A 10,000-nucleotide genomic window follows, 5' to 3' on the forward strand; every position below is an offset into this window, starting at 1 on the left:
GCATGTTTCTAGCACTCAGAATGTCAAGTTTAGCTCTTTGAATGCTAAGACTTACAGTCATAAAGCCTATTCTTTCTCAAATCAATTCAGATTCCATATGCAGCTCAATCAATACGCCATTATTGGCATTTGGAATATGAGAGTCCGAGAGACCGAGACAGACAGGAATGTTTTGTTTTTTCACACTTATCTCAAATTGATTTACAGTCACACACGCACACAGCACAGCGTACACACACACACTCAACATTGTATGTTACTCGAGTCATGTGACTTGAATGAGAAAGACAGCCTGAAATCGCAAAGAACATCATTTCCTTAGACATGAAATCAGCCGTATCAATGGACCCGTTTTCACCATCAAGCCATTTTATGTCATGTGAAGTATGAATTATTATAGGTTGTGTCCCTGGTCAAAAGTAGTGCTCTGGTCAATAACAGTTCACTATAGGGAATAGGGTGCCATTTGAACTCCTGACTAACTGTACTAAGTTACTCCAGTCCTGTTTTTGCTTTTAGAGTGTTGAGTCTGACTGAGTGTTGTGAGAGCGCCCTCTCTCTGTTGGAGGGTGCACTGCAGTCTATGGACACAGCACCACTACCAGACTGTATGCTATGTGTCTTACTATATCACTGCTTCTGTCTGGTTTAACATGGTAACACACAAGTCAATGAGGTGTTATGGGGTGAAATAACAACAATTATCGTCAAATGGATTTTAGAAGAAAAAACAACAACTTTTCAGTGAACTTATGAAAAAAAGTTGAATAAATTTTGTGTAAATGTGACATACTTTCTGAGCGTGAACCATCTTGCTTAACAACACAATGTTTACCAGATTCTTTTTTTGGTCTCTTTTCCAGACTGTTCCCCTGAATGTGGATAAAGAGAGCAGAGAGCTGATGACGAGCGTCCAGGTCGACCAACGGCTGACTGAGCTGCAGCTGAAGGGCGGGGCCTGGCTGGCAGGGCTGACCACATTAGGACTGGCACAGAGATCCCCGGACTGCAGGAACCACCAGCTACCCTGTCCATAGAGTTGGATAGAAGGCACACTTTCCCTCAATGGCGCTTCCCATGCTGTCACAGAAGTGGTCATTGCAAAGATTGATGAGCTCTCTAGTACATATCTATGACCCTGTCCCATCAGTGTGTCCAAATGAAAATGTAATTAAAATAGATGATCCTATCATGGATATAACGTATGAGAAATGTATTTGAAAACGGTTCCTATTATAACACATCAATCTTCTATCTCTTTCATTAAATCAATTAATCCTAACTTACACTAAGTAAAATATTAACTTAGTCATGTGATGTCAATGGGAGACTCAGTGAAAATTCGACTTAAGTGGAAGTTAGGATTCGCTCCTATATAATCATATAATTTATGACCTTTGAACCCTGTGCCCCTCAGGGCTGCCTTGGCTGCGACCTCTAACCTCTATGATAGTGTGGACAACGCCCTCCACCGCCTCGTACATGTGTCCAATCACAGAGGCAGCGACCTGGAAGCCCTCGGCCGATTGGCTGCCATGGTGGACAAACTGGAAAAAGTAGGAGAGAGGGAGGGAAGATCAGGATGAAATGGACCATTAGTATAGTAGTACTGTGTTGTGTTGTATCACAGAGACTGGAGAGAGAGGGAGGAGGTGGAGGGATGAAATGGACCACTAGTATAGTAGTACTGTGTTGTGTTGTATCACAGAGACTGGAGAGAGAGGGAGGAGGTGGAGGGATGAAATGGACCACTAGTATAGTAGTACTGTGTTGTGTTGTATCTCAGAGACTGGAGAGAGAGGGAGGAGGTGGAGGGATGAAATGGACCACTAGTATAGTAGTACTGTGTTGTGTTGTATCACAGAGACTGGAGAGAGAGGGAGGAGGTGGAGGGATGAAATGGACCACTAGTATAGTAGTACTGTGTTGTGTTGTATCACAGAGACTGGGGAGAGAGGGAGGAGGTGGAGGGATGAAATGGACCACTAGTATAGTAGTACTGTGTTGTGTTGTATCTCAGAGACTGGAGAGAGAGGGAGGAGGTGGAGGGATGAAATGGACCACTAGTATAGTAGTACTGTGTTGTGTTGTATCTCAGAGACTGGAGAGAGAGGGAGGAGGTGGAGGGATGAAATGGACCACTAGTATAGTAGTACTGTGTTGTGTTGTATCTCAGAGACTGGAGAGAGAGGGAGGAGGTGGAGGGATGAAATGGACCACTAGTATAGTAGTACTGTGTTGTGTTGTATCACAGAGACTGGAGAGAGAGGGAGGAGGTGGAGGGGTGAAATGGACCACTAGTATAGTAGTACTGTGTTGTGTTGTATCACAGAGACTGGAGAGAGAGGGAGGAGGTGGAGGGATGAAATGGACCACTAGTATAGTAGTACTGTGTTGTGTTGTATCACAGAGACTGTGGAGAGAGGGAGGAGGTGGAGGGATGAAATGGACCACTAGTATAGTAGTACTGTGTTGTGTTGTATCACAGAGACTGGAGAGAGAGGGAGGAGGTGGAGGGATGAAATGGACCACTAGTATAGTAGTACTGTGTTGTGTTGTATCACAGAGACTGGAGAGAGAGGGAGGAGGTGGAGGGATGAAATGGACCACTAGTATAGTAGTACTGTGTTGTGTTGTATCACAGAGACTGGAGAAAGAGGGAGGAGGTGGAGGGATGAAATGGACCACTAGTATAGTAGTACTGTGTTGTGTTGTATCTCAGAGACTGGAGAGAGAGGGAGGAGGTGGAGGGATGAAATGGACCACTAGTATAGTAGTACTGTGTTGTGTTGTATCACAGAGGGAAGACTGGAGAGAGAGGGAGGAGGTGGAGGGATGAAATGGACCACTAGTATAGTAGTACTGTGTTGTGTTGTATCACAGAGACTGGAGAGAGAGGGAGGAGGTGGAGGGATGAAATGGACCACTAGTATAGTAGTACTGTGTTGTGTTGTATCACAGAGGCTGGAGAGAGAGGGAGGAGGTGGAGGGATGAAATGGACCACTAGTATAGTAGTACGGTGTTGTGTTGTATCACAGAGGGAAGACTGGAGAGAGAGGGAGGAGGTGGAGGGATGAAATGGACCACTAGTATAGTAGTACTGTGTTGTGTTGTATCACAGAGGGAAGACTGGAGAGAGAAGGAGGAGGTGGAGGGATGAAATGGACCACTAGTATAGTAGTACTGTGTTGTGTTGTATCACAGAGACTGGAGAGAGAGGGAGGAGGTGGAGGGATGAAATGGACCAGTAGTATAGTAGTACTGTGTTGTGTTGTATCACAGAGACTGGAGAGAGAGGGAGGAGGTGGAGTAATGGAGGAGGAGGAGTGCAGGGGGATCCCTCTCTTTACTCCTTCCCCCCGCTTTCTCTCTTTCCCCAATCTCTGTCCTCCCTTCCTCTATCTCCATCCATCTATTTCTCTATTCCTCTTCCCCCTTCCCTCCCTAACTGTCTTCCCACTTCCTCTCTCTTTCTGATTCCCCCCATTTTCCTTTCTCCCTCCCCAACCCCTCCTCATCCGCTCACTTCATCCTCTACCCCCCCCCCCCCCCCCCCCCTCTCCCTATAGCAAGCTCTATCTATTATGGTGTAGGATGCTGAGTTCAGGGAAGCAGTACGTGGCCGTGTTAACAGGTGTGGAGGAGACCTACCTGCTCCTCTTGGAGGGTCCAGACACCCCGTCCTCCCTCCGGGGGGAAGCAGACCTCCTTTTCCACAACTTGGCCAGCTTCAGCGCCTTCCACTCGCAGTACCTCCTCCCAGCCATGGAGGGAGCTCTACTGCAGAGTCTGCTGAAACAGGACCTCTTCAGTAAACATGTGAGTGGGTCACATAGAGTTGGATAGAGGGCTGTTTTAGCATGGGCAGCGCCATAGAGAAGTAGAAGAAGAAGAAATGGACTACTTTATTCTAACTCCCCCTCTTTCTCTCTGGCTCTCGCTCACTCTTTATCCCTCATACAAAGAGTTTCTCCAGTACTCTCACTACATATAGTAAGGACCAAACCAAAAGTGGACTCCTTGTTAGTCACTTAGGCTGCAGACTTCTTCAAGGTAAGAAACAGTTGCATTCAAAAAACATTATTACAACATCAGTGGAGGCTGGTGAGGGGAGGAAAGCTCATAATAATGGCTGGTATTTTGAGCTGTTTCATATAGTAAAGGCAATTAACACTGCATTGTATACCCTAAAATAACTCATTAATGTTGGATTACACTAAAACCAATCACCAGACTTTCAATATATTACAATAACCCCAGTCTGATACATACATAGGGCAATGTCGGATCACAGCTTTAAACTGAGTAAACATGAAAAGGAGAACATCACACAGATGGTATTAGCAGAGATCTGAGGGTAGAATGTTCACTGTAGTTATCTAAAATGACCACAGGGTGACAGTAGAAGATGTTTAAAAGTACTGTATCATGAAAATGATGATGTGATAACAATGATAATGATGATGATGATGATGATTGGGTGGGAGGCTTGGCCAAATCTGTATGTTTAATAGGATTTTTCTTTTGTATTTGTAGTTTTTTTTTATGGACTGGAGTTGCAAGTATTGCACTGTGTTTGTTATGTCTGTTCTGTTTGTTGATCATTTTTTTTATGTTATGTGAAGAAAAAAACGAGATTGATGATAATGACCATAGTGTAGATGGCTTAAGTCCTCTCTTCTCTTTCCCCTCTCCTCCTCCTCGTCCCTCCCCAGCTCAGACTCCCTGCCACCCCTCCTCTCTCCCTCCTGTCCTTCCCCCATTGTCTTCAGGCCCCTACACAGACTGGAACAGTACTGTGATGTTCTGGAGGAGCTGGGAGGGCTAAACCACGCCTCTGAATCCTTCCTCTCCGTCCTCAGACACGCCCAGTGCCACGGTGAGGACCTCTGGGCCAGCGACCTCATCGTCGGGTGTCCGGTGAGAATGCCAGACTTCATTTGGAATAGATTAATCCCAACACTGGTATAACGCTCCCAGACTAGTGACAAGGTTTCAACCCTAAACTATGTGTGTCTCAAATGGCACCATATTCCCTATATAGTGCCCTTCTTTTGATCATAGGGCTCTGGTCAACAGTAGTGCTGTTGACCAGCACTACTAGCACTACTGTCACACACATACATACACACACGCACATGCATAAACATAGGAAGGCATGCTGACACACACTCACACATGAAGACATTGAGACACTCACACAGCTCTCTGAGAGGTAGCTAGCTAAAGAACTGAGTGGTGGAGGAGGTTTGACACACAGCTCTCTGAGAGGTAGCTAGCTAAAGAACTGAGTGGTGGAGGAGGTTTGACACAGCTCTCTGAGAGGTAGCTAGCTAAAGAACTGAGTGGTGGAGGAGGTTTGACACACAGCTCTCTGAGAGGTAGCTAGCTAAAGAACTGAGTGCTGGAAGAGGTTTGACACAGCTCTCTGAGAGGTAGCTAGCTAAAGAACTGAGTGGTGGAGTAGGTTTGGCACACAGCTCTCTGAGAGGTAGCTAGCTAAAGAACTGAGTGGTGGAGGAGGTTTGACACAGCTCTCTGAGAGGTAGCTAGCTAAAGAACTGAGTGGTGGAGTAGGTTTGGCACACAGCTCTCTGAAAGGTAGCTAGCTAAAGAACTGAGTGGTGGAGGAGGTTTGACACACCGCTCTCTGAGAGGTAGCTAGCTAAAGAACTGAGTGGTGGAGGAGGTTTGACACAGCTCTCTGAGAGGTAGCTAGCTAAAGAACTGAGTGGTGGAGGAGGTTTGACACACAGCTCATGTTACATGACCCTCACATCACTGGACTGGTCAATATACAACATGAAGCGGTTTGGGGGACGGTGAACTGTGTATGTCTGTGTGTGTAAGTGTGGTAAATTATAGGTCATGATCTGACAGTCAGTATGTTGTTGCAGTGTTTACATGACACGTGTGTGTGTGTGTGTGTGGGCGTTTCCTTACGTGCGTGTGCTTGCCTATGTGTGTGCGTCTGTTAGGTCCCGGTGGCGGAGCGTGGAGAGCTGGTGCGTCAGGTGTGTGGGGGGACCAGGAGGAAGAAGACCGGGGTGTGTTCCTCTATCAACCCCTCATCATCATGACCAAGCAGAAGAGCCTGGGACACACCACCTACAGCTTCAAACACAGCACCAAGGTAACAGACACCGACTCAGACATAGGAACGCTGTATGCAAACACACACACACATACATGCAGTACAGACACACGTACATATGCACACATTCACAATGAGATACATGCTCACACACACGTATGTCCTCAAATAAACAAGACACCTACAGAGAAATTACAGAGTAAATCCATAACTTCAAAACTGCAGTTATATGAGAAAAAGATGCATCCACTGTATGTACAAGTCTCTCTCTCTCTCTCTCTCTCTCTCTCTCTCTCTCTCTCTCTCTCTCTCTCTCTCTCTCTCTCTCTCTCTCTCTCTCTCTCTCTCTCTCTCTCTCTCTCTCTCTCTCTCTCTCTCTCTCTCTCTCTCTCTCTCTCTCTCTCTCTCTCTCTCTCTCTCTCTGTATCCTTATCCTTATCCGGGACTGCCTGACCCTGCAGTGTCAGAGTGGAGAGGAGAGGGCAGCCTGGACACACGATATCACTCAGCTCCTTTGGACCCACACCATACACAACACAGGTACGACCTCTAAACCCTGGCTTTACCCTCTCAGTCACACTGTTGTCATGACTGGTCTGCTCGTGTCAGGTTACCGTGGACCACAATCCTACAGAGAGATCTCTGACACTCACCAGAGGGAAAGAGATCGAGAGGTATTGATGTGGGGGTGTTTTATGACACCTCTCCTCATTGTAAATCTTAAGGCAGCAGACAAAATTCCTTTGTCCTCTCACTATGGAGAACCAGCCTCAGAACATTAACATGCAATAAATGGACTTTGGGACAATGGGTTTTGTCAGCCACAATGGTGTTAATGACGATAGATGGAATATGAAATTTTATGTTGTTTCGTTATATTATTAAAAGTTAAAGGACGACGTTATAACGAAAACATTGTAACTAAGAATGTTCCTAATATGTGCCTGATGTTTGCATATTGTACATTGTGTGGAAAATGTCCAGATCAAAGATTATGTTTTTGTAAAGATTAAATGTAAAGTTAGTTGTCTAAATTGGAACTGAGTAAAATCCAGACCTTGCCTCGTAACTTGGTACGCCCAGAGAATTGCCCTAAAGGCGGAAACGCCCATTTCTGACCCGAGGGTATAAAACGTGTGAGTTAAGAATTAACATATTAGACTAAGTGACCCTGAGCTGCAGCCAAGGTCTGAGTGGTCAGCAAACCCAAAACGCAACACAAGGTTGAGGAGGACAAAGGAACCTTTTTACAACCTATGCTACAGACAAGTAGCCGTACCTAACGCGGGTGAATGAAGCAGGGCCACCCGGTCACCACTCTCCAAGGAATCGTGTGTCTACACCGTTTTCCTTCCCACGCTGGAACCATCCCCACGGCTGATTAGCCGAAGACCCCTTTCAGAGCGAGGGCGAGGAAACACACCACTAAAAGAAAGGACACTGACATCGTGAGGAGAAACAGAGAGTTACACCCGGTAACCGAAGATGGCCCATCATCAGAGAAGTCGGAACCACGGTCCACGCAGAGACCCCCCCGTCAGAGACCTTCAACACGTAATTTCATCGTTATGTTCTGACCCATAAGAGCGGTAGTTTGGCGCAAGGTTATAGCTGACAAATGCACCCAATTGTGTTATTCTCTCGCGTACTCTATCTCTCTCTCTTTTGAAATCGCCATTGTGTGTAACACGTGTCATATGGTGTTGGCCCGCTAGGGACCTGTTCATCATACTAAGTTCTAATCAATAGCCTAGACTGTGTGTTTGTGTATCTTATATTATTTTAGCTTGTTAAGCAAATAAATAATCAACTCAATTGGTGTGGTACGGATTTATTTGGTGAGACTCGGGTTTGTGCAGATTCCCGGATTATGAGACGTTCAGAATGAGACTGTAGAGGAAATTGATTGACTAGCGACTGTTGTAAAATCGATATTCTGATATTCTTTGAGTTAATTTGGGAAATAGAAACTCAATAAAAACCAAACTTTCCCATGGTACCCCAGGTTAATGAGTTAATAATTACCTGATTCATCTAATCACGTAATTATAAACCGTTAATTATTCGATGAACAGCAGTTGTCACATTAATCAATACAACGTCACGACACTATCTATAACACAGGTACGACCTCTAAACCCTGACCTTTACCCTCTCACTTACACTATCCAATACACAGGTATGACACCTGAACAGTCACCTGTCCCTTCTCACCCCTCATTCACAACATACTGTAGATATGACCCCTGACCTCTAACCTTTCACGCCTTATATCTGACCAATCTTACTCCAACCATCTACTACACATTCTAACCTTTCACGCCTTATATCTGACCAATCTTACTCCAACCATCTACTACACATTCTAACCTTTCACGCCTTATATCTGACCAATCTTACTCCAACCATCTACTACACATTCTAACCTTTCACGCCTTATATCTGACCAATCTTACTCCAACCATCTACTACACATTCTAACCTTTCACGCCTTATATCTGACCAATCTTACTCCAACCATCTACTACACATTCTAACCTTTCACGCCTTATATCTGACCAATCTTACTCCAACCATCTACTACACATTCTTATAGATGCATCCACTGTATGTATAAGTCTCTCTCTCTCTCTCTCTCTCTCTCTCTCTCTCTCTCTCTCTCTCTCTCGCTCTCTCTCATCACATTCCCAGTGGGTAAGAAGTTTACATACCCTCAATTAGTATTTGGTAGCATTGCCTTTAAATTGTTTAACTTGGGTCAAACGTTTCGGGTAGCCTTCCACAAGCTTCCCACAATAAGTTAGGTGAATTTTGGCCCATTCCTCCTGACAGAGCTGGTGTAACTGAGTCAGGTTTGAAGGCCTCCTTCCTCGCACACACTTTTTTAGTTCTGCCCACAAATCTTCTATAGGATTGAGGTCAGGGCTTTGTGATGGCCACTCCAATACCTTGACTTTGTTGTCCTTAAGCCATTTCGCCACAACGTTGGAAGTATGCTTGGGGTCATTGTCCATTTGGAAGACCCATTTGCGACCAAGCTTTAACTTCCTAACTGATGTCTTGAGATGTTGCTTCAAGATATCCACATAATTTCCCTCATGATGCCATCTATTTTGTGTAGTGCACCAGTCCCTCCTGCAGCAAAGCACCCCCACAACATGATGCTGCCACCCCCGTGCTTCACGGTTGGGATGGTGTCCTTCGGCTTGCAAGCCTCCCCCTTTTTCCTCCAAACATAATGATGGTCATTATGGCCAAACAGTTCTATTTTTGTTTCATCAGACCAGAGTACAATTCTCCAAAAAGTACGATATTTGTCCCCATGTGCAGTTGCAAACCGTGGTCTGGCTTCTTTATGGCGGTTTTGGAGCGGTGGCTTATTCCTTGCTGAGCGGTCTTTCAGGTTATGTCGATATAGGACTCGTTTTACTGTGGATATAGATACTTTTGTACCCGTTTCCTTCAGCATATTCACAAGGTCCTTTGCTGTTGTTCTGGGATTGATTCGCACTTTTCGCACAAAAGTACATTCATCTCTAGGAGACAGAACGCGTCTCCTTCCTGAGCAGTATGACGGCTGCTTGGTCCCATGGTGTTTATACTTGCGTACTATTGGTTGTACAGATGAACGTGGTAACTTCAGGCATTTGGAAATTGCTCTCAAGGATGAACCAGACTTGTGGAGGTCTTGGATGATTTATTTTAATTTTCCCATGATGTCAAGCAAAGAGGCACTGAGTTTGAAGGTAGGCCTTGAAATACATCCACAGGTACACCAATTGACAAATTATGTCATTTAGCCTATCAGAAGCTTCTAAAGCCATGACATAATTTTCTGGAATTGTAAGGGGTGCTGGCGGCAGAGAAGTCAGACGCAGGAGAGCAAAAACTGTGTTTCCAACGGC

The 10,000-nt window shown here is 45.3% G+C and overlaps 1 protein-coding gene across 6 annotated transcripts in view; it reads left to right on the plus strand.

Annotated features, from left to right (window-relative positions):
- Positions 1-10,000, plus strand: part of LOC139561163 (zinc finger protein 219-like) — a 72,740-nt gene that overhangs the window by 27,883 nt on the left and 34,857 nt on the right. For 4 of the 6 annotated variants that reach the window (XM_071378078.1, XM_071378080.1, XM_071378077.1 and 1 more), the window contains exons 7-10: positions 864-1,556; positions 3,571-4,921; positions 5,980-6,134; positions 6,557-6,635. The gene's annotated coding sequence lies outside the window, so the exon portion shown is untranslated. The remainder of the gene's footprint in view (positions 1-863; positions 1,557-3,570; positions 4,922-5,979; positions 6,135-6,556; positions 6,636-10,000) is intronic. The other 2 variants (XM_071378079.1, XM_071378081.1) reach the window with 2 other exon arrangements.

Source organism: Salvelinus alpinus, chromosome 31 (genome assembly GCF_045679555.1).
Source record: "Salvelinus alpinus chromosome 31, SLU_Salpinus.1, whole genome shotgun sequence".
NCBI classification, from domain to species: domain Eukaryota; kingdom Metazoa; phylum Chordata; class Actinopteri; order Salmoniformes; family Salmonidae; genus Salvelinus; species Salvelinus alpinus.